Here is a 25,736-nt window from a genome sequence, read left to right on the forward strand (position 1 = left end):
AGCCATGACAGTCAAGTGATGTTCAACTGCATTAGTTATACCGTGTAGATGCAGCCTAAGCTTCTGAAATTCAACCCATCTTGTTTGATGGAGCCTTGAGCTGGGCTCTTCAATTGTAATAATTTTGGATACACTCTCTGTTAAACCCAGGAGAAGAAAACGGAAAGTACAAAAAAAGTACATGGATCTTGGCAACAGGGAGGCAGGATGGGCTCAATGCCTTCATGGGCCCTTCCACATAGCCATATAACCCAGAATATCAAGGCAGAAAATCCCACAATATCTGCTTTGAACTGGGTTATCTGAGTTCACACTCAAGTAATGTGGGATTTTCTGCCTTGATATTCTGGGATATATAGGGCTGTGTAACAGTCCTGGGTTACACTGCCATATATTCCAGTTCAAAGCAGAAAGTGTGGGATTTTATTCAGCTGTGTGGAAGGGGCCCATGTCTCCCTCAAGACTAGGGAAAGGGTTCCTGAAGCAAGTCCTGAAATGATCTCCAAGGTTGGACCAGCAAGACTCCTATGCAGTTCGCAGGCGCTGCTGGTGAGAGAGCCTTTTTCGTGGCTAATTCCACACTGTGGAACTCCCTCCCACGGGAGGTCTGGTGCCCCCTTCCCTGCTCTCTTTCTGCCATCAGGCATTTAAGACATTTTAAGGCAAGCGTTTGAAGTGTGATTTTTAGTTATGGGGTTGCAGTGTGTGTGTGTGTAAATTATGTTTTGTTTCAAACTATGTTTAATCCTGTTTTAATAATTAAAATATTTACTTTCTTTTACAACTTTTGTAACTATATTTTAGCTACCCTTTTCTTAAATAATTGCAAAACAGTTTAAATCCCATTTTGGGAGAAAGGCAGGGTATAAGTTCAATAAACATATAGAGGCGTTGGAAGAGAAGAACTTATCAGTCAGAATTGTCCTAAACGACCAAGCACTAAGAAGCAACAAGGCGATGATGTTGGTTGAGTCCTCTCAGGAATAGTAAAGGCTACCAGAAATCTATCCTATGTATACTTACTTGGGAGTAAGCTGCATTGAAGACAGCGGAGAACATCTCTATGTCTAGATGTTGTATGTCTTCATATCTAAGGATGTCTGACTGAGAAAGGATGGGGAAAGTAATTTGCTCTCTCCCTGCAAAAAAGCGAGATTGATAACAATCTGTGTGCCAATGTTGATCCCACCACCATAAAAACAGTTCTAGCTTCCTTGGCATGATCAAACCATTACTACTGTTTTGGGGATCAATTCTTCTTGATCCCATTCTTCCTACAATACGACATAATGTACTTGTAGGAGTCAGATGAATTAGAGGACAACCCAATATGAAGCAGGACTAGGATCCTGGAGTTTAGGAGATTTAAACGGATTCGAAAGGTAAATGTTCACAAAAGCAAGCCACTCAAAAGCATTTTGAGTACAACTGTGTGTATGTGAATTTTAAAAAATGGAACCATCCCGAAACAAGCAAAAAGAGACAAACGTCATCCATTAACATATAAACAGTGATTGTTTTCCAGCACTTTCTAACGATAAGGAAATCACACCCTAGGCTGAGGACAGTAGATTGTTCAAACTGTGTTTATCCCAGCTGCACAACTCAGTCAAAGCTCTTGGATTTCAGCCTACAGAGTCCCACTGAAGTCACCAAGAGGGCACGGACTTAAGTTAATTCTTAACAGTATTTAAACCTCTCTGGTTGTAGATGAGTATGAGTATGTGTGAAACAAGAAATGCCTCATTTGGAGCATCTTCTGAATTAATTGTTATTATTATTTTTGAAAAGTATATTTTCGAGGGCAGAGTCTTTTCGTCCAACCTTCTTCATTAACTAGCACATAGGTTCAGATTAAGGGCAAATATATATATATTTAAACCATTCAATGGATGAGTCATTCTGAGTGGAGCAAAGGGGCTGCTTTCCTAAAATCCAGTCTGGTGGTCACATTTCATTTGGTGTGCTCTCCTCCCATAATAAGCAATCTACTGTCGAGAGATACAATTCAGTAATACAATAAATACGCCTGGGATAACTGGCATTCAGATTCAGAACCCACGAATATCCAGGAAGCAGTCATATATTAACTAAATAAAAAGGGAATAAAATTCCATTTTGCTATCTTGACCCAAGTATGATTTCCTCTCATTTTGCTGATCACTTTCCCAATACCATCTGAAGATATGAAATGCCTCCAAGCAGGTTTACTTGTCGCCCTGTTACAACCTAGCGGCGGCTGGGAATATTTTTAGCCCGGATGACGAAGGGATGCTGGAGACTTTGAAAAAGAGGATTGAAGTCGACAAGAGAGGCGCGCCTGCGCAGCCACACACCTTATTCACGTGACCGGTCAGTCTGTGTAAACAGATGGGTTCTTTTCCTTCGCAAAGGTGGGAGAAGAAAGGAACCTTCGGCCCCACACGGGTGTAAACCACCTTCCCTTTCGTGCTTGTTTATTTATGTGGGAAGGAGTGTTTTCATCAATGAGGGCAAAGGTGGACACGAAGCCTGGCCTGTTTGTTTAGCACTAGTATATTATCCCAGCTTCCTCTCCCAGAAGCAAGCTGGTTAAGGGAAAGAGAAAAAAATATATCAAAAAGCCAGGCAACAAGTATTTCTCTCATTCTGGGGGGAAGGAAGGAGAGTGAGTGTGTAACAAGACGAGTTCTCTTTCATTATTTAGTGAAATAAATTATTTTCCTTGCAAACATTTAGAATGTTTCCTTGCAAACATTCAACTTAAGCGGCTGAGGGGGGAAAGGAAGGGGCCTGAGGCTGTTAGGAATTGTGGGAGTTGAAGTCCAAAACACCTGGAGGACCCCAAGTTGGCCATTCCTGGTCTAGACTATTTTAACATTCCCATCTCTTCTCTTATGTCTCCCCAAGACATAAATATACCACACCGCTGTGAGGCTTTGCAGGCTTTGTTTACAAAATATTATTTATTGTCAAGGGACCTTCCCTCCCGCATCCCCCCCTCTCGCCAGCAAGAGAGGCGACGTGGAAGGGGAGCTTGGCCCAGAGACCCTCTTCTTCTCCCCCGTCCGCCTGCCTGCTTGCCCCTCTCTCCCTCTCTCGCCTCTCTCTGTGTCGAGATCTGGCACACACACGGTCTTGCTCTCTTAACTCCCAGATCTTTGTTTTCGGTGGTGGCAGCCAGAAAGAGGAAGAGAGCGCTGTGCTCTCACTTCCCACTGGCTTCCTTTATTGAAGGGAGAGAAAAAAAATCCCCCAACTCTCTCTCTCTCCTCTTCCAACTTTTGCTCCAGTTATTCGCTTCTCAGCCTTACTGGCAGCCTTTGCAGAAAAACCTACTCTCCAGCCTTGGTAAGTGATGCGTTATTCCATCGCAGACATGGCACTGCTCAGGAGTTTGCGTGTCTGTGCGCGTGTGCGAGGACGACCTGTACAAGTATGCATGTGTGTGTGTGTGCATGCGCGCGTGTTTTGTTTCCGAGCAGAATTGCCCCGCCGAAGTAATTTCACATCAAGCAGCAGAGAGTTAAACTACTGTGGAGTATGAAATCTCGACAGAAAACAGCAGCCAGTGTTGACTTGGGAGAGACTTTATGGCACGAAGACTGGGGGATCTTCCACACAGTCATAAAATCCAGAATATTAAGGCAGAAAATCCCACAATATCTGCTTTGAACTGGGGCCCCTTCCACACAGCTGTATAAAATCCCACATTATCTGCTTTGAACTGGGTTATATGGCAATGTGGACTCAGATAACCCCGTTTAAAAGCAGATATTGTGGATTATCTGCCTTGATATTCTGGGTTATACGGCTGTGTGGAAGGGCCCCTAGTTATCTGAGTCCATACTGCCATATATTCCAGTTCAAAGCAGAAAATGTGAGATTATATTCAACTGTGTGGAAGGGGCCTGAATTTTCTTGTCTTTTACTGCAGCTTACCTTTGTTGTTACTCCTGCCACTCGTTTTTAGAATGGGGTGGGGAGTGAAGTCCTATTTTGACTTTTTCATGATATTTACCGTTTGTATCAGACGGTAATAATACGAAGTATGCAACCACAGGGGCTGGGAAAAAGGTCCTCCGATCAGGCGCTTAAGGGTTATTCTGTCTACTGAATTTTACTCACTTCTTTCACTTTCCTCGTCCATTAATATAGTAAAGGAGCGGTTGCTAACAACTCCTAAACCAATGTTCCTCGATCTGTTTTTTATATAAAAAACAACACAGTAAACAAATCTGTGCATAGTGTTTTTCAGTCCTTGCAAATAGAAAGTTTCCTTTGGTTTTAGCTATTATTTTAATGAACCCAGTATGTGAGAGTGGGGGCCCTTCCACACAGCCCTATATCCCGGAATATCAAGGCAGAAAACCCCACATTATCTGAGTATGAACTCAGATAACCCAGTTCAAAGCAGATATTGTGGGATTTTCCGCCTTGATATTCTGGGATATAGGGCTGTGTGGAAGGGGACTGGAATTGTGAGTGATTGCAACTTTTAAGTATTTAACTCTGATTCAAGTTTAAGTTTAAGGCCCCTTCCACAAAGCTGAATTAAATCCCACATTATCTGCTTTGAGCTGGGTTATATGTCAATGTAGACTCAGATAACCCAGTTCAAAGCAGATATTGTGGGTTATTCTGCCTTGATATTCTGGGTTATATGGCTGTGTGGAAGGGCCCTCAGCCTCCTTGGGTCCCCCCCCCCTCGACCTCCTCCCTCCCCTTTGGTCAATCCCTTTCTTTTCTTTCTCCTAGTAGAAGAAAGTGAGCATAACCGCTTTGTAGCGTTGACCTTTCGCTGACACGCCTCGGTAGAAGAAGACAGTTTGCAAATGAGGGCTTGGATAAATTAGTAGACACTAAAGTGAGCTGAGTTTAGGTAAGCCCCCGGTAATGGCCCTTGAAATTCGCCTGTGAGTCAATCTTTCAGCCCCCGAGGTCTGAAAGTTTAACAAAGTTCAAGGGAGTCGGGACATCATTCCCCCCCCCCCCCCCCCGTCCCAGTCTCGGGAAACACAATGGAGAGAAGCCGGCTCCTCCGGGTTGAAAAGCACAGACAAGAGCGAAGCAAGGAGCAGCACCAGCAGCACTGCCGCTACTTCCAAGTTCACGGCACTTTCCCATTCTGTCTCGTTGTTCTCCCTTCTCTGGCACTGGCAATGACCACAAGAGAGTGGAAAAGGGGGAGTTAAAGCGCGTGAAACAACAAGTTGCTGCTACTTTCTTGACTCAAGAAATGTTCACTCTCCATTCCTCAACTGCTCCCCCTCCCTAGACGTGTCCTTCAAAACGGTTTTTAAAGAAAGCCCCACACGTTGGAAAATTACGCTCAGGTTATTCCTATAATAAAAGGAATCTAGCAAACGGGGAGGGTTGTTTTCAAGAGAAATTCAGCCGGCCAGCCAGTCAAACAAACAAGCAACAAAAGCCCTGCCTCGACATTTCTCCTCCTCTCTCCCTCTCTTTATTAAACTTTACAGACCCCTATTATCAAACCCTGATAATGTCTTTGTGTAAGTCGCACTACACACGCCAGATTTACAGCGCTGGTGTTTTATTAAAATCAAGCTGTTTGATTTGATACAGTAATATGAGACTTCCCAGGGTCTGAAGGGCGAAGACTTGGGCACAAGGCTCGGATCTGTCAATATAACGGCAGAGGAACGCTCCCTCGCCTCCCCTTTGCACACCTGCCCCCTGCTCTCCCCACTTGTCTAAGGTTACTTAATGAAGTCGTGCGGCCCTGACAACTTTGGAGCCAGGCTGGGCCCTGGAAGTTGCTCTCAATAGGAGCGTCTCCCTCCTCCCTCGCCCTGACAACTGTAGGTTTGGCTCGGGGAAGGGGTGTGTGTGTGTGGATGCATTTAGTAGTTACTGCGTTACCCATCTTAGGAGAATTTCACCTAGTTTGCAGGTTCAACCAAGACCACGTTGCCAACTGTGTTGACCAGAAGCCTCTTCTACGGGATGGTCTAAAAATTTATTTCTAAGCAGTTCTTAAGATTTTAGACCAGACTTAACCGTTTGCTGTAATCTGGAGGAAATGGCCCTAGATAAGAAGAGAGGAGTGGGGGCGACCTAGACTTGCAAAACGATCCATGGATAACTAAATTGGGGGAAGCATTTTATAACCCTCTTGAACAAATGGATCTTGAGGGGAATTCTATTTCCACTAAAACATCAGAAAGAAAAGTCAACTTTGCAAATACTATCTAAACTATCTCCTTCCATCTACTGTTGGGTGTTAAGGAGCAGAACCTTTCCTCAGACAACTTGATGATCCAGGCTTGACTTTGCCTGAGATTAGACCACTGGTTCCCAATCTGTGGTCCCTGGACCACCAGTGGTCCACAAGAACTAAAATATGGTCGGTGGCCTCACCCTCACTACTACCTTACTACTACAAAGCCCAACTAATTTTTTTCTTGGCATCTTCCTTTTTAAACCTGTTCCTGGGGTTATTTGGGGTACTGATTCAGAAAATTGCATTGGATAGACCACATTAGCTCTAGATTATTAAATATGGTTTTCTGTGGGAGAGCAGATGGGGACTACTTGATGGCATATGTTCTATATCAGAAACTAGAGCTGATGTGGTCTATCTAATGCAATTTTCTGAATCAGAACCACAAATGGCCAAACCAAATTTAAAGTAGACCAGAAACTGAATCATAACCCTTTTGGTATTAATGTTGAAGTGTGGTCCCAGGTCAAGTGCTCCTTGGCCAACAAAAGGTTGGGAACCACTGGGCTAGACTGATGCTACGAAAGTGGACCTCCCATTCCCCCATCTCTCCTCTCCTTGAGTGAAGTCAGGTCTTAGGGAGGTCTTTCCCTTGATACTTCCACCCTCCCCCGCCCCATTCCTACCTATGTGTGCGGGGGGGGGGGGTATATGCCAGCGCACCAGGAAAGTACTGAGACGCCCCCTCTCTTTCTTCACCCCCACTTTCCCCATTTTAGACAACAGAAAGGTCGTGACAGTCTTTCTGGAACATCAACATCCTGATGCTAAACGCATTTACACAGAAATAAACTCCAGTGAAATCAAGGGGACTCGTGTCCAAACAAATATATTCGAGAGATGGTTGTAAGGTGTAGGAGTCTTGGCAGCAGCAGGTTAACTTTAGCAGATCGTGTTCTTGATTTCTTTAAAAACAACCTCCCAGATCTGGCCCTGGAGGCTCTTTGGCATTTCGACACTAATCAGACAGACTTCCTTCCAAGCAAATGTTTTCAGGGTGGACAGGTTGGGAGAATCAGTGGAGAGCTCGACTCCGACCACAACATGGAAAACCTCCGTTGGTCGGTCGTGTAGTTCGACCCTCCCAACCTTCTGGAGCTACCGGGCTTTAAAAAGATAATAGAAGCCTGAACCTGAACCACAAGGAGTTTGAACTATAAGGAGTATCATTGATTCCAGTCGGGTTTGGGTACTGAATAATATATGCATTTGCATTTTACACGCATGGCTCCTCAACCAGGTCACCTCACCTGAAAATATGGAAATCTCATTGAAACCAATGAGACTCCTATTCTCAGTGGAGTTAACTGAACATGGGATTCGGGCAAGATTGTTCATATCATGTTTAATGATCGGGTGTCAACTGGTTTAAGCCCAATTCCTTAAGTGCAGCTTTCCTTGGTACAAGCATCAGCTATCTAATGGCAGTGTTGAAATTATGGGCACCTTTTGCCAGGCGCCTAGTGCTATGGGCGCCCCTCCACTTTCAGGAGCCAGGCGTGCCAATGGTCGTGGGGGTCAATACATCCAGCTTTCTTCACGCCTTTTAAAAGGTCGAAGTCTGAACTCGAGGAAGAAACCCAAGTATATCTTAAACAGAAACTGGGCTTGGATAGTGCATTTCCATCAGGCAATAATATGAGGTGGTATCAGTTTAGGATTGTGTGCGTGTCTATCAAGTAAATGACACTAGAAATAGAAATGGGAAATGGAAGTCAGGCTATTCATCTGAGCTGGAAGAATGGAACACACTGATATTTCAGAATGGAGACACCGTGGCAAGTTTAAAAACAGCCTTAGCAGAAAAGCTGCATATCTGAAAGAGGGCTTCGTCTGACAATATGTTGCAAAAAAAGCCTTATGTAGAAAAGAAATTAGAATTGCTTGCTATCAGTTCTTCTGTTTCAATCTATTTTTTTCGTGCAAGGCACCACATAAAAGCAGTTCGTAAACACTCTCTGTACTATCTGCATCCTGCAGTCTGTCATTTTTAGACGGTTCTTTGTATCTCCAGAACATTTAGTTAATTAATCATGCTTCTTTTTTCCCCTTGTTTGGGATCCGGAGTTTGTGGAAACGAAAAGGCTCACTCACCATAACGCGGGCTTAGATGACTGTTTACTGCTCTTATCTCCAGTCTAGCATGCCGAATGGAAGGCAGAACTACCACATACCTATTTGACGGAGCTTATATAAAAATATAGTTTTAAGGCGCAGAAAAGCAAATGGTAGTCATATAAAGAAATAGTGCTCTCTCTCCCCACAAAGTAAATACTAGGTTGCTACTGAATACGCCAAGGACTGGATTATCTCCCGGACACTCTACTCCTTCGTAGTACCTGTAGGAAACTCCACTTAATCTAACCAGGGGTTCTTTTATACACCTAAACTATGATTGGAGCTCAAAATTTGTTTTATTTTTAACTGACAGATAATGAAATATGTACCAGCACTAGTTACTCCTTTTCCTGTTACAGAAGTCAGATTGTGGAAAGCGTCTTTATAACCGTAACCTTCATTTCTTGTCCTATAACTCAGAACTAATCCGGTCATTGTTTGTAAATCTCACTGTTTACATTTCGAGCCAAAATAAAGTATTCTGTTACTGAAGTGGTGTGATGTTCACTTAGCCACAGCTGCAAAAGTGTCAACACAAAGTCTTCTACATTGGCACTTTTCTATAATTCACTCCCCTCCCCTGTGAATTGTTGAATACTTCTGGTTGTACGTCTGACAAGCTAGAGACTATACTAGGGTGGACTCCCAAAGCCTTAGAAGGAACTTATGGACAGAGTTGGATATTAGCAGCAAAAGGCAAAAAAGAAAGAAAGATATAGTTCATGGCATGAACATGCTAATAATCAAGAGGTGTGATCCCAGTGCTCCATTTCTCCTTCTTTAGTATTCTTGCTTCTGTTGTTCTATTCAGATAGGAACAAACCTAGTTTCTTTACCTTACACACACACACACACACACACACACACACACACACACACACACACACATATATATATATATATATATATAGAGAGAGAGAGAGAGAACCCTTTCACAAATGCAGAGCTGCAGTAGTAGTGTTGGCTATTATTAATTTACCTTATGGCACTTATTATTTTCTGTAGTAATATTTTCTATGGTTTTAAAAAAAATAACTGCCCCCCCCCAAAAAAAACCCCTTTGTGAACGTGGCTGTGAGGTAAAAAAAATCATCTAATAGGATATGTATTTTATTAAATTTTCTGCTTTCAGGTAGAATCTTAGCAAAACAAATACAATTGTTTTCATAATTTGGAAAGGAAATTCTATGTATTTTACTTAGAAGTAATTCCTTAGCATTCAATGGACTTATTTACAAGTAAGACTTCTACCATGGGGTTTTATAGGTAGGCTTTATAGGCTAATAGAAAAGTTCAAAAACTGGTAAAGCTAAAAAAAGAATAAAAGTGCTGTAACACTTCTTTTGTTGATAATGTTACAAACTATACTAGCATAACAAAATAATTTGTAAGACCAAACACTGCTTAAATATATTTTAATTTGATACAAATATTAAAAATGGAATAACTATTTTAATGTTCTTATTTATTTGAAAGTAAACACTTTATATAATATATTGTGGATTTTCAAAACTGATAACTTACTAATAATGAAGGAGTTATTTCTGGGTAGTGTCTCTTCTATATCATAAAGTTACATAGTGCACTTAATTTCAATATATATTCTAAAATATTCTATGGGCATCTCATTTTCTTATATAGAATCAAACTATACTTTATTGTTAAAAAAAGCTCCAATGACATCAACAATATTTTATTACAACATATTTAGAAGCATACAGAAGTACTGGGAAATTGCATTTTGTATCAAAGTCATCCCTAAACACCATCACAAGTTTGATTTCTAGAAAATGCTGAGATGAAGAAATTGAAATACAGAGGGAAAATACCTCAGAAAGTACTGAAATCTATCTGGTAACCATCTGGGATGTCTCATTTCCCCCACATACCCATTTATTGGTGATACTGATAAAACAAAATCCTGTCTAGGTTCTTGCTCTTAGAAATATATCATTATCTTTTATTTTAAAAAATCATACTGATTTATAGAGACCAATGGAACAATAATTCATGTTTATAAGGAATCTTTTATATTCTGTGATAACTGATGTTGTTTTTTTTACTGTCCACTATTTAATACAGAGATAGGTGTGCTCAAAATTCATGGATATGTATGGGTTTAAGCATTCTGAGGTCTGTGGTTAATTGCAGCCATTTTATGTTGTATGTATGTATGTATGTATGTATGTATGTATGTATTTAACACTATTAGATATATGATGGTGTAAGGAATAAAACTGCTTGTTTGGGAAAGTTGAGGAGCAATGCCAGGAAAGTACACAGAGTGGGTATAAAACTTAAACGAATGACTTTTGCCAGTTACTGGAATGGCACATTATGCTTCCCTTCTTTTTAAAAAAATATTATTTTACACCAGTTCTAGGTAATACATAAAAAAGGAATATCAAACCCACTAGACAAATGTGCATTTTCCACTGGAAATAAAATGTCTCGTGATCAGTGTCAATTGTTTACAAAATTAAACATGTTCAGAATTAGGTCCCTTTGGGGGTTGATGTAGATGAACTATAGGTTCTGATTAACCATTTTCTTTGGGGTATCTGTTATATAATATTTATATATTATAAATGGACAGAAAATGTAGAATATTATTATTATTCTCACTCAAACTTTATTAAACTGTTATATATCAGCTGTATCTTTTATCCAAGTGTATTTTTAAATTCAGGTATATGCATTTAGCCATAAATGTTAATTTTGTGTCCCAAATGACCACAATGTATTTCTTTTATCCAAATGTATTTTTAAAATTCTGGTATATGTGTTTAGCCATAAATGTTAATTTTGTGTCCCAAATGACCACAATGTATTTCCAAACAAAAAGTGTAGAATCATGTGACTTGTCTGTTTTTATATAAATTCACTTTTAAAATTCAAAGTGTGTGTGTGTGTGTGTGTAGATTGTAAATATATTCTGTGGTAGTAGGAGAACCTATAGGGCTATTAAGAGATATATGGAGAGACAGAAAATGAGACCTGGATAACTACTGAAATTCCACATCATGACTTCTGATGGTCTTAGCTTTCCTTTGAAAAGGAGAAAACAGAAAAGTTCAGGACAACAAATTCTGCATCAGATAGCAGAATGCATTAAGAATTCTTCAGAAAAAATGGGGAAATGATAATCGAGTTTGTGTATGGCATATTGTTTCATTTTTAATCTTATTTTGAAATCCATTTGCTTTTGGTATTAGTAGATTCAAGGCAGACAGTTTGAAATATCTTCCAATGTGTGTACTAAGTGAATAAAGTACTTTGAGTAAATGCTATGCAGCTGCTGGATAGCTTGCAATTACTGTAGTACTGGGTCTATGCTTTGTGTACGGCTATAAATCCTGCAAGCAAGCACTGTTATTTCTAACACACCATGGTGGATTTCATATAAGTCTCTAGGTTTTGTCTCAAGGAAAGCAAAATAATGAAAGAATATAAATATTAGATACCATTGCTCCAGCATTTGGTGCTGTAAATCTCTGAAGATTTACAAAGAGGCGCTGACAACATGTTGCGCAGCTGCATGTGACACCACTAAATGGCCTGATTTGATGAACTAGTTTCTCAGCACCTCATTGACAATCACTGATTGTATACAAACAAGTTTTGGAATGTCCCATAGAGTTTTTCTAACAGTCTGATTATTAGTTCACCCTAAAATAAAGCCCAATGTACTGCTGCTCTTAACTCTCTAAACAATATTTCATGCAACTTCAAGGGAAGTCTGGGGGGGAATCTGAAATGTTTTCTGTTACATCTCTGTGCAATGGCTCCATTAATCCTTTCAATACCGCCTAGAGATGTTTTAAAAACTACTTTTTAAGCAATACTCTCGGACTATGTGATAGCACACACCCTTCTTCCCATGGTAACTATTCCCTTTTCCCCTGCCCTAGCTTAACTGATAAATTAACCCAGCCTGCATTAGCAGTTACCATGAGGCAAGAGTGAATTTAAGACCCATACAATGACACTGTGCATCCTGAGTGGAAAACATCCACACAAATTCATTTTTGATGTATTTGTTTTATTTAGAAAGGAACTAGATTCACCAGACTGCAATCTTTGGAGTCTATTGATGTGTACAGCTCTCAGCTGCAGATACCCCTGTTTGATATTTCCCTTTTCCCTTCTTGCCTTTGTCTTCTCTTGCCCTATTGTATACTGGGGCAAACAGGACTTTTGTTTTTCCTTAAGATGAAGGATGCAAGAAGAATGAAGTACAACATCTTTTACAGCCCAAGAGTCATAAAGGAACAGGTAGTCATTTCAATCCGTATCTTGGTAATTCTAAGACAGGTAAACATCCTATTTTTCACCAAATTCAGTGCAAAACATATATGTAGACAGAACCCCTATGGTTTGCAGCTTTTGAACAGATGCTCGTATTTCATGCAATTGCTCATACATTCAGTTGTTATCCACTTTGTCTCTGTGACAGATATTGCAAGCAAAATAGATATCTTTATTTAGATATAAGTACCAACCAGGCACATAATGATACAATTGTGCAAAATTTCCAAAGTAAGACAGAAATGAATGGTAGAAACAAACCAATCCCAGAAGCATCTGGTGATGGTCGATAGAGCCACTCAACAGTAGTAGATGCAAGATGTGCTTCTAATTCAGGGCCAGTGAAAAGCAGAGTAAAGTAAGGCGATATTGGAGAAAAATGTTGTAAATAAGCAAAGAGAAAATTTATTTACTTTTTGCTTATTTACAACATGCTTAGTTTTTTCTCCAATATTGCCTAGTACTTCACTGCTCCCCTGCATTGGTCCTGAGTTATAAGAATATCTTGTGTAAAAAACTTACTCTTTGTTTATTTACAACATTCCACAGTTTTTCTCCAATAAGTAAATAAAAAGCCTGATGGATTTAATGGTTTGCTTGTTGAACTAGGACTCTGGAAAATAGGGTCTGAATCCCTGCTCATCCATGAAAATCCACTTAGTGACCTTAGGTGAATCATACTCTCTCAACTTCAGAGGAATATAATAGAAAACGCCTCCTCTAAACAAATCTTGTAGAGAAAACCCTGTGATAGGTTCAACTTCGGATCTCCTTATTTTGGAAACAACTTGAAGGCAAACAACAACAGCAGCAGCAGCAGCAATACTTTAGAAAGTAAGAGTAGCTAGAGCCAGGGTTTGAAATCCTCCTCAGACATGGAAACCCACTGGGTGCCCTTGAACAAGTCATACCCTCTCAGCCTCAGAAGGAGGCAATGGCAGACTCCACTTTGAACAAATCCTACCCAAAAAACCTCCACGATAGGTTCATCTGACAACTACCACACAACACACACAACAACTACAAAGTAAAAATAAATCATTGTTTGTTCCTTGACAATTTAGCTCAGAAGCCTGACCAGAATTGTCATTTCCAAGTTATGCAAACTCAGAGCATTTATTGTTTTGCAACTCAGACATGTTACTTCAGTCAGGTTACTTCACCTTCAATGAAAATACTCCTCCTTGGCTTGCAGAACAAGCTTTTATTTCATATGTCTTTAACCAAGCCTGTTCCCATAGACTCAGGGTGGTGCTGTAATTCTGAAGGTGAAAACATGGAATGGCAATGTATTGATGTGGATAATAAAAAAATTTCCCCACTGTACATATTAGTGGAAGATTTTGGTTAGGATAAAATTCCTTTTTTCTTTTCTCCATCAGACATATAGAGAAAATCTGCCCTATTACAAGGTAGTAGTTATGTGATGATCCCCCCCCCCATAAAAGTCTACAGCAGAGTAATTATAGACTCAATAATTTTTTTAACATAGTTCTCTGAGCAAATGAAATATTTCAAGATATATAAGCATGATGGTGGTGTAATCACCTGCATTATCTGATTAATCTATTGATTTCTATGTTCTATTATATTTACATTATTCTGTTTCCCCTAGATTGCATTCCATGTGATTAAGTTCTAAAATCTGGGAATTCACAGAAATAATTTTGTGATTTGTTCTGATAGCCTCACAATGAAAACTACTGATTTGCTTAATTCAAAGCAAATACAAATGCAGACATGTATAACTCAAAAGTAGAAAGTGCATATTTTTCAAATTGAGCAAGTCTCAAACTCAGTTGCTGCCATGAAATTGGTGCACATGCAAACTATCACACATGTTTGCCTATATTCATGCTTTTGGGGTAAGAATAACCCAGGCAATGAATTCTACCAATGAGATTAATAATAATTAAATATTCTTTTACTAATGTAACAATGTATTTTCTTTTCACAGGACTGTTAGTCCAGAACTATTTCGCATAGATATATAAACAATCATGACAATGATTAAAGAAAATTCTTTTCATATCAATTTATATAAATAAATGAAGCAACCTTCTTAAAACAAAGTATTTGATCTTTTGGGTTAATTTAACAATCAAATAGCTGAGTTTTTGTAAGCAGCTCATGGAATTTTTTTAATGAAGATCAGAATGCTCTGTCTGCCCAATACATTAAAACTGTGACTCTAGAAGATTTTATATCTATTATCACATATTTCTTGTATTGTATTTTTTCACAGAACAGATGATTATATAAGTTTTAGAAACTGTATACAAGAAGTTGTTAACATAAACCCTAAAATAAACCCAACAGTTTGTAACTATGTGATAATTTTATTTTCAACTGAAATCTGATATTTAAAAACACATACCTTTGCCCCCACACCAAGCAACCTCTTGGTGTTGATACATGTTTAAAATGTAGTTTAAGGGAATAGTTTGTTTAGAATAGAAATTAAACTTCATTTGTTGGACTAAATATATATAAATGACTGAATCTACAGTATGTGGTTGTGCATAGAATAGAATCATGTTTAAAGTGTAAACCATAAAAGGTTTAAATAACTTATTTTTATCTCCTTCTCATCAGCAAGAATTGTGTTTCTTTTAGGTTCCTCTGGGATGGACTACGCTCTTGTTTTAAGTTTCTCTTCTCAGAGAAGAGGATGGTTCCTGATTTGAGAAGAGTTAAGATATACCGAAGTATTTAAATTAACCAAAGAAAAAGTCTACAGAGTTTTGGGAGGTTGACTTTCTGACTAAAATTTCTAAACTTATATATGAGTATATAGGGTTCTGAATATCATATACAGTAGAGTCTCACTTATCCAACACTCGCTTATCCAATGTTCTGGATTATCCAATGCATTTTTGTAGTCAATGTTTTCAATACTTCGTGATATTTTGGTGTTAAATTTGTAAATACAGTAATTACTATGTAGTATTACTGCATATTGAACTACTTTTTCTGTCAAATTTGTTGTATAACATGTTTTGGTGCTTAATTTGTAAAATCATAACCTAATTTGATGTTTAATAGGCTTCTCCTTAAGCTCTCCTTATTATCCAACATATTCACTTATCCAACGTTCTGCCGGCCCGTTTATGTTGGATAAGTGAGACTCTACTGTACTTACATCTGGAAAAGCAAAAAGGATAAGATGTGACATATTGCATATTTTACTACCCACTGTATGGCAGTATTTGACATTTGAGAGTTTCATGGTGCTTATCTAAATAATCTTCCAATAACTTTGTACCTTAAAGGATTATGCCTGCTTTTAGGACTTGGAGGAGACTGTGTCTGAATTATGCAAGTTTTCTCCAAGTTAAAGAGTTGATTTAATCTATGATCTGAAGAATAATAAAAAATTGGATAAACCTCATTGATTTCAATAAATGTGTTCATGGCCAGGGAGCCAGTTGTTATGTTTGTCTGTGCATGATCAACAACATTAATGGTATTGCTTCATAAAGTGTCTTCAGAGAGGAATTATGCCAAACTTCTTATTGTAGCCCACCATGCACCCTTGATATCTGGGATGCAGGGGGAAATTGGGGGAAAAGTTATGTCATACTACTGAATTAATCTATCATGTTTTGGGTCCATATTTGCTTTATAGCAATGTTTGTGGCTTTCCAGAACTTCGGGAGAGGGGAAAGGCATGAAAAATAAAAGCATATGTTTGGTTTCATATCATCCTGAAACTATCTCAAGCTTTGCTACACAGCACATGTTCTTATATCTATATATCTTTAATGAGATATCTAACAGCCTTTATCTCTGGCTCTGTTAGGAACCAAGCAATTGAATGATTCTATCAAGTGAATTAATGGGAAAAAGAAATTAAACCTGAATTCTGATGAGATGGTGGAGATCTGAGGAGATGGTGGAGATCAATGGTCTGAAAGGAATCAGCTTGCCTATACCTGATGGGGTCTCTTGGTTACCACATCTGATTTGATAAAGAACCTTGGGAACCATCTTGAACTTGATGCTGCTCTTTAAGAAGCAGGTTAAATGCTAAGAGTGCCTTTTCTCATCTTAGCAAAGGAGCATTTTCTATGTTTAGATAGATGACAGGTTATAGCACAATTTCCTGTGTGCTATACATGATCCTACTATTAAAGATGATGATGTTTATGATGGTGTTGAACACCTTCTTACAATTTCTAGGAGGTAGGCTGGACATACTTTTAGTTTATTTTGTTCCCAAGCCAAAAACAAAATTCTTGTTTTAATTTTTAAAGATCATGTAGCAATGAAGACATTGTTGAAATGCGTGCTTTTATGATACACAGTAATGCATGTCCCATGTTTTTGTCATTGCAGAGGCAGGAATTGATTGCTTTCTAAACTTTCCTTTCTCCTGTGCTTTGTTCATGGTTATTTAATGGCTGGTGGAGAATGAAGAACATCTAGATAAGCAGAATGCACAATGATAAGGTCTCTGGACCATTTTTAAACATCTTTCAGTTATATTGTCATGGTGAGTCCAGCTGTAAGCACATAGCTAGATGCTTGCCTCTCTCCCCCCTTTCCTCAATCAGTAAGTAAATTGGTGTAAAAGTAATAGAGGACTTCTTCAGAACAAGGTGAGTACTGTGGGAGGAGAGAGGAGGTGAGACATAGTTCTACCTGGCTTTAACTTTATGCTACAGTTCATAATTTCTCTATCTTTTGGATGATATTTCAGAAGAGTTGCAATACATTATTATATTAATATATTAATTATTAAACTTGAGGACCTAGTGATTCATTTCACTTCAGCATTTTATGAGACTGATATTGTATACAGTCTGCTATATCCACAGCGTTTGCTGTATTTTATTGTATTTTTCAATCAGTAGGTGTTTTATATGGTGTTTTATGTAAATTTGTTATATAAACTTACAGTGTTATTGATTATATGTTTCATGTACCTTGCTGTATTCTCTGTGTGGTTGCACTATTAAATGCTTTTTGTGAGCTGCCTGAGCCCCTTCGGGAAGATGGTGGTGGGATCTAAATACAGTAGAGTCTCACTTATCCAACATAAACGGGCCGGCAGTTTGTTGGATAAGCGAATATGTTGGATAATAAGGAGCCATTAAGGAAAAGCCTATTAAACATCAAATTAGGTTATGATTTTACAAATTAAGCACCAAAACATCATGTCATACAACAAATTTGACAGAAAAAGTAGTTCAATATGCAGTAATGCTATGTAGTAATTACTGTATTTACGAATGTAGCACCAAAATATCACGATGTTTTGAAAACATTGACTACAAAAATGCGTTGGATAATCCAGAACATTGGATACGCGAGTGTTGGATAAGTGAGACTCTACTGTACATGTATTATTATTATTATTATTATTATTATTATTATTATTATTATTATTATTCATACCATCCTATGATGCTTTTGACTGACATTCCTGTTTTCTCTCTCCTCTACCATTGCTTTATTATATTAATATTATATTTTGAGTTTTAAAGTTGTCTGATACATTTAAGAGTTACTTATGTAAGTCACTTTCATCTTTACCTGTCTATAAATAAAATGTTATTTGAAAACATGTAGTGATGGTGAACAAATATCAGCAAGCAAAAGAAAAGGCATTTCTTTCCCACCTTATCTTGAAGTGACCATATATTGTGAAGGGTGGGGGACACTTTAAACTTGTTCCTCTTGGCCTTGCTCTAGTCCCTATCTCCATGATACTATAAGTGGTTGGGAACCTTGGAGGCCAAATGTTTGTCTTTCCCTACTTTTCCCTCCCACTGATGCTCAACCTTCTTTGGATACATATGCTTAGATGTTTGGTACTTTAAAAAAAAACTCCCATTAATTTACAAATTAATATTTTTCTCCACCCATGAAAATCCCACCAAATGTGCAGAAACAATTACCTTTTTAAAATATGGAACCATCTGGCTTATGGGCAAAGTTAGTGGACACTAACTATGGCATTAAAAGGAATAATGTTAATTAAGAGACATAAAATAAGTTAGCCACAGTAATTACTTTATGTGTTGGCTCCTGCTGTCAAGTAATAGTCCCCAAAGCAAAGTCTTACACTCACTGAATTACAGGAACAACTTGTCCCAAATTATGTTTTAGTTCATTTCCAAAGGGAGTTTTCAAAGTGCTACAGGCATTCATGAGAATGTATTCTTATATTTACTTTACAAGCAAATAATTTGCACTGAGAAAATTACTAAGAGAACCCTTTTGATTCAAAATTTTATGAGAGAACATAAAATTGTACATAGTATTATATTGTTGTGTGCTTTCACATCATTGTACAAATACGTAAAGGGAAGTCATAGGGAAGAGGGAGCAAGCTTGTTTTCTGCTGCCCTGCAGACTAGGACACGGAACAATGGCTTCAAACTACAGGAAAGGAGATTCCACTTGAACATCAGGAAGAACTTCCTCACTGTGAGAGCTGTTCGACAGTGGAACTCTCTCCCCGGGGCCGTGGTGGACGCTCCTTCCTTGGAGGCTTTTAAGCAGAGGCTGGATGGCCATCTGTCGGGGGTGCTTTGAATGCGATTTCCTGCTTCTTAGCAGGGGCTTGGACTAGATGGCCCATGTGGTCTCTTCCAACTCTACTGTTCTATGATTCTATGATTCTATGATTCTGACTTATGGCAATACTAAGGAAATTCTTATTGTGGGAATTTCTTGCCGGGATTATTTCAGAGAGGGTTTGCCTTTGCAGTTTTTTTGAAGCTGCGATATTATAACTTGCCTAAGATCACTCAGCATATTTCCAAGGCCAACAGGTATTTGAGCCCTGGTCTCCAGAGTCATAGGGCCCATCTACACTGCCATATAATCCAGGGCCCTTCTACACTTGACTAAATACTAAATATAAAATCCTGGTTCCTCTCAGGATCGAGTCCCCAACCCAACACAAACCCCATACTTTCCCTAGCAGGGTGGCTACATAACCACCTGGGTCAACCTCTGGTTGACCCGGGAGAATACCCAGCTATCCTCTAGCCCCCCATTTACCCCAAAAACTTACCTGAGGGCCCTCCATCCACCTCCTGACACATCATTTTCATGCATCAGAGAAGCTCTCTGGGGGCCTCTCTCTGAGCAGCTGGCAGGCACCTCTAGTACTTTTTGGGGAGGACAATGGGAGCAGAGAGGGCAGGAGGTAGGTACTATCCAGTTCCTTTGGGCTCTTTGAGTCCCAAGAACTGGGATCATTGCAGGGATTGACCCCAAAGAGTGCGAATTTCCATAGGCCCTCACCTGCAAAAATCTGGACCTTAGTTTAAGGTTCAGATCTATCCAGGTGTTTAATTAATCCAGAGCCATCTGGGATAAACCAGTTTTCTCTGGATTAACTTCATTTTTTCTGAGGTGTCATTTGAATGCATGAGGTAAAACAGAGACAGGCTGCAGGTTAAAGGCTTGACTGGAAGGGCTCCTAGTTTCTTATCCCAGATTATCTGCTTTGAACTGGATTATATAGCAGTGTAGACTCATATAATCTAGTTCAAAGCAGATAATCTGGGATCAGATATTGTATTATATGACAATATAGATCCAACCATAGTCTACTGTTGAAACCAGTACAACACACTGGATCTTACAATATATAGAAACCAAGCAATGTAGAATTTTGTAGACAACATAATAGTGTCAGAGAGACATACATGCTCTTGACATCACTCACAACATTCTAATAATCTACAAGAGTATCTTGAATTACTATAATACATCTATCAATCTTAGTTAGAAATGTGCAGATATGATATGACAAGTGTGATTCAGAAAACTCTATACACTACCATTATGGTATATTTGTAAGCAATCCCCCTTTTCCATAAGGTATTCAGAACAAAGTTTTCATTTAACAAAACCATGCAAGAAACATTGGACTGGGAGAAAGCAATTTTCAGAGGACTATAGCACAAGTGTCATATCTGGACAGGAATCTGAACTTCAGATTCTGATAAAGAAGCCTAGTAAGCATTACAGTCAATGTTTTGTAAAACTATTAATTAATGAGTTGTAGGAAATGTCTTCTGAAATTTAGCAGATGTTTTTAAGATCACTGAAACAAAAGGCCTTTTATGTGCCTAAATCCATATTTTCTGCATTTGCTATCACTACTTTTTAAAGTCTATGCATTTACAACCATAACCAGATTATTATTTATTTGAGTTGCTTATAAAAATTTGAGTGATAAAAAAAGACTTGAAACCTACAATTTTAACACAAGTTTCAGCGCAAGTTATTAACATTTACAAATAAACACTGCCCGATCATATACTTCAGAGCTGAAGGTTTGCTTCCAAAAGACTGTATGTTTGAGGAGATATTCATCAATTTCATGACTGTTTAGTGCATATTCATAGTGTTGCTGTCAAAATTTCACAGACACCATAAAACTTTTCTACTTATATTTCTTTCACCAAAACAAATATTCTGCTTGCCTCTAAAAAGAAAACAGCAAAGAATACTGAAAGGAAAAATACAGTATCAACTAACATCTCAGGTATCACTACTAAATTATTTTTGAATAAACCTCAGTTTAGTAAATGTTTGGCAGGTGATTTTTCTTGCATGACAGAGCCAGAGAGAAGAGATATTTTTACAAGGTCGTAAGGAAACAGGGCTAATACGATCACAATTTTTTAAGGTTCTGACCTTATTGCAGTTGTGCACTGAGCCTATAAATTGGACACTTGCAATCCTATTACATGAAAATAAATTGAAAATGACATTTTATTCAAGCAGATATATACTTGCCTCTTGATATTCAGAGGAAAGGGCATTTAGCTTTTATTTACTGCTCTGGTAAAATGTAATTAAATAACAGCCATGTTGACATGTCAGGATAAACAGTGATACAATAGCATCACTTACAGGTCTGAGGTCGGTTCATTGTTTTGCAGCTGAGTGAATCTCTCATGAAATCAGCCATTCTATAAAGCAATAGAAAACATGTTTACATGTAGCTGATATCCTTTTAGTCAATTTATAGTTCATGTATAAATCCATTTTCTTGAGGCCAGGCTCTACTAATTGTGATAGAACATTTTTTGAAATAAGACAGGAGTCCTACACACATCCCTGGGCCAAAGACCCACTGAATCCAGGTTTGCTGGGTTTTCTTCTCATGTTTTGTGGCATCATGTGAATTGAAATAACTGAATACCTTTGGGGGGAAATCATCGCCATCTATGTAATCAAATTGTAATTAAAAATAACAAAGCTTTGCTCATTTTTCCATCTTATCTTTGAGCACTATTCATTTCTTGGTTGTTTTCAAATGGGAAATAACTCTTGTAAAACTGATTTCCTAATGAACCCTGACACATGAAATCTGATAGAGGAGAGGTATGAGTTGAATCTACCAAAACTGATTTTTTAAAAATCAAATCTAATTCAGAGTGAGACTACAGATTTCATTGCATAAAGCCACTATCCCAGTCGCACAACTTTTGATAGTGGCAACATACCAAAATTAACACCCTTGCTATCCCACATCTCTGCACTTGTGCAACTTTGCAGATTGACTAGTCCATTGTTCCATGGCCATACTTCCACACAACCTCTTAAATAACCTCTTAACTCTGCACTCCCACAATTCTGCTCCTCCATATTTTAAAAATAATATTTTTTAAAGTGGTATCACAATTCCAGTTAAAATTATTTCAAAAAACAAAGAAAATTCACAACAAAAGTACAGTTTAGAAATAGCAAGTGGGGTGAAGGGAGAATCCCACCCCCTGCTGTCACTTCAGTGCTGGCATGCTGGCACAGAAGGGTCCATCACATCAGGTAAGTGATGGGAATGAGGCACAATTTGCAGCTAGTGATGGGTTCTTCTATATATAGTGGGGCATGGGTTTATCACAGGGAGGAGGTAGAACTGGCAATAGGTTGCTCACAGCATTGGACAATGCCGGTTTGCCTCCTTTATGTGATAGTCCTATATTATATTAGAGGAGCTGAAACAAAACACTTCTCCCCCTGTCACTTTCTCAGCTGAAATCAACCCACTCAATGGGGCTTAGAACTGCAGGTCTAGAAGTTCTGTGTATGGTTTTAACTAGGAAAATAGCAAAGAAGGAAAAGGTAAAGGTCTTTTTCTAGGGCCACAAAGGTGCCTATCATGACGGTTTTGATTCTAAACCATAGGAAATCCTAATTTTGGATCTCCCTCATCACATCTAATTTGGCCCAAACTCACCAGGGGACAAAGTTTCATGCAGTTCCTCTGATTGTGCTTCACAGGAAAGATGTCATGAGAAGCAGTAGCATCCATTCCTATATAACAGAGAAACTTTAAAATGATAACAACATGATTCTTTATCTACAATTTAATGGCACACTTCAGAATTCTATTATCTGTCTCCTACCACTTCATTCTGTGTAATATGGTCAGTAGTTGAAGAGGCACACAGAAAAAAGGCTCTGTAACACATTCTCTTCAGTTTCCTCAGTAAATAGGGCAGCAGTGGACATATTAGTGGCATTACTGAAATTATTATTTAGCTGGTCACATGTACACGTTTGGTGCATTATGCTCAGATGTAATAGAAAGTAAGTACAACTCTTAAAATATAATGTATACCTGTAAAATCTAAAAAATCTACGGGTAGACATGTGGACCACAATGCATTTTCCAAGTCCACATTATGGTCATCCCTTCACTAGGATCACCAAAAAGGAATATCTGTGTAAGCCTCATGGAGAAATTAACTTACCAAATGCAAGCCTCTAAAGGAGTAATAGCACTGGATAAGTGTATCAGTATGTGGTATGTGTTCATCATTCATGTGTATGTGCTTTTAAGTCACAAATATTTATGGTGATTTCATGATTTCCATTGAGTTTTCTTATGCAAGGGATACTCAGAGATAGTTTTGCCAGTTCATTCCTCTGATATATAATCTAAAGACACCTGGTCTTCATTAGTAGTTGCCCACCCAAGTACTAACCAGAGTTGACTCTGTTTAGTTTTTAAGATCTGATGGGATCTGTTGCCTTTAGGGCACTCAATCATTGTTAACAACATGAGTATCAAGTAATAGCAATGTATTGCCATAAGCATCTCCTCTGTGGCCACAATAGATTTCCCTCTCCCTATTATGGTCCTCCTTTCACCCATCAGAAATCCTGGAAGAATCTTTCTTGTCTTATGTACATTTTTATATCTTGGATCTGATATTTATCTATATTATATTTATCCATATTGAACTGATACATTTATTTTAAAAATTAATTGAAAAATCTTTCTGAATCAACAATTACTTATCAGACAAATTTAAGGAAAGTAAAGGTGCAGTGATGGTATCAGTCATGTGATATTGTCTTCAAATTAAATGGGAAAAGGGCTATACAAACTATCAAATTAGATTCCTAATGCCACATCCCTTATCAGTCAACACAACAGCATTACAAGTCTACAGAGCTGCATAAAACATGTAATCTGTCCTGGGGCACATTTACACTAACCTGAAGGAGGGGCAAATCAGCTCTATAGCGGCTGCATGACTCATGGACCTGATTAGATTCAAATTATCGATGCCAAGGCTGCAAAACCCAGTCTTGAACCTGTATTCTCTGGATGGTACTGTTTCATTATCCCAGTCCCCCCCCCCCCCATAAAATGGATTATCTTTCTCTGTCAAGGTCCCCTTTTGGAGTCCATCTGGATAATGAAACAGTACCCTCTGGGCTTGGGTGGCACAGGGACACGGGATGGCACTTACTCGCCTTTCTGTTCTCATTGTAGGTGCGACGGGCTACTGTTCATCATTTGTCATCTGGAGTCACCAGGCCAATTGGAGAAGGGAAAGGAGGAAAGATTCCTCTTCTTCCCCCATCTGCATTTCTCTGTTTGGCCAATGAGTGCCAAGTGAAGGACACTAGTTATATTGCTGCTTTAGAAATCAGAAAGTTAAGAAGGTGGGGCGCTGAGGATTAATGACTCTGGACAGTTGGAGGATATGTAATAAACTGATTCTGCGATCAACATTAGTAGAAATATGGAGATATGCATGATGAAAAAGTCTTACACGAGTTTCTGTTGCTAAACAAAGTTGCCTGTTTTAAGAGTCAACAGACAGAGTCAATATTGTGTCTTTTTCATCTTTATGATCCATCTTAAATCTGGTCATCTACTAAATATGTAAATAAAAAAACCTTAGACCCTGGTGGCAAAGTGTGTCAAAGCATTGAGCTGCTGAACTTGCAGATTGAAAGGTCCCAGGTTCAAATCCCGGGAGCGGAGTGAGCACCCGCTGTTAGCTCCAGCTTCTGCCAACCTAGCAGTTCGAAAACATGCCAATGTGAGTAGATCAATAGGTACCGCTATGGTGGGAAGGTAATGGCGCTCCATGCAGTCATGCCGGCCACATGACCTTGGAGGTGTCTACGGACAACATTTCTTCGGCTTAGAAATGGAGATGAGCACCAACCCCCAGAGTCAGACATGACTAGACTTGACGTCAGGGGAAACCTTTACCTTAGGCTTTAATATGCAACAGTATGTAGCAACCACAAGAGTGATGTTCTTTACACACTTCAAACAGAAAGAAACCTGGATCTGTCAGTGAAAACATCCAATGGGAAGCTGTGGTGGTTTACTGATGTGTTCTTCCATGATTCAAAAATCCACTTGAAAAGAAATGTAATGCAGTTTTATGCTACATTTTAAAGATATACTCTGGAAATGGAACTGGTGGACACCTAAAATGTAATATACATAAGGAATCCATGGAGGGTCAATATGATTTTTGCAAACTTGAATTCTAGACTTTGCAATTAGCTTGTGATTCAGGTATCTACTGAATCGATCACCTTTCTCAATTCCTTCTTCAAAGTGCAGCTAGGCTAGACTGGCAACAGATGAGGTGGGAGGAGATCTAATGCTTTTTATGGTAAGTAAAAGAAAAAGTCTTATGAATTAAAGTCAGTAACCTGCTGGAAAGGCATATAGCCAGACTCTAGCAGTGGATGTAAGGTAACAAACTCCACTTGAAGAGGATAGCAATGTGGTTTTGAAGACAAATTGTCTCCAGCTCCTGTTGCAAAAATCATTTAAAACCAAATCCAA

At 38.7% G+C, this 25,736-nt stretch overlaps 1 long non-coding RNA gene across 12 annotated transcripts; it reads left to right on the forward strand.

Annotated features, from left to right (window-relative positions):
- The first annotated feature begins 2,907 nt into the window (after positions 1 to 2,907).
- Positions 2,908 to 24,834, forward strand: LOC103278191 (uncharacterized). Of its 12 annotated transcripts, none has more exons than XR_010004748.1 (4): positions 2,908 to 3,330; positions 12,537 to 15,403; positions 16,455 to 17,147; positions 24,414 to 24,834. It is a non-coding gene; the product is annotated as an uncharacterized LOC103278191 (long non-coding RNA). The 12 variants fall into 12 exon arrangements; XR_010004751.1 differs by having other exon boundaries at positions 2,926 to 3,330; positions 12,537 to 16,673; positions 16,991 to 17,147; XR_010004749.1 differs by having other exon boundaries at positions 3,012 to 3,330; positions 12,537 to 16,837; positions 16,991 to 17,147.
- The last annotated feature ends 902 nt before the right edge of the window (positions 24,835 to 25,736 follow it).

Source organism: Anolis carolinensis, chromosome 3 (genome assembly GCF_035594765.1).
Source record: "Anolis carolinensis isolate JA03-04 chromosome 3, rAnoCar3.1.pri, whole genome shotgun sequence".
Lineage (NCBI taxonomy): Eukaryota > Metazoa > Chordata > Lepidosauria > Squamata > Dactyloidae > Anolis > Anolis carolinensis.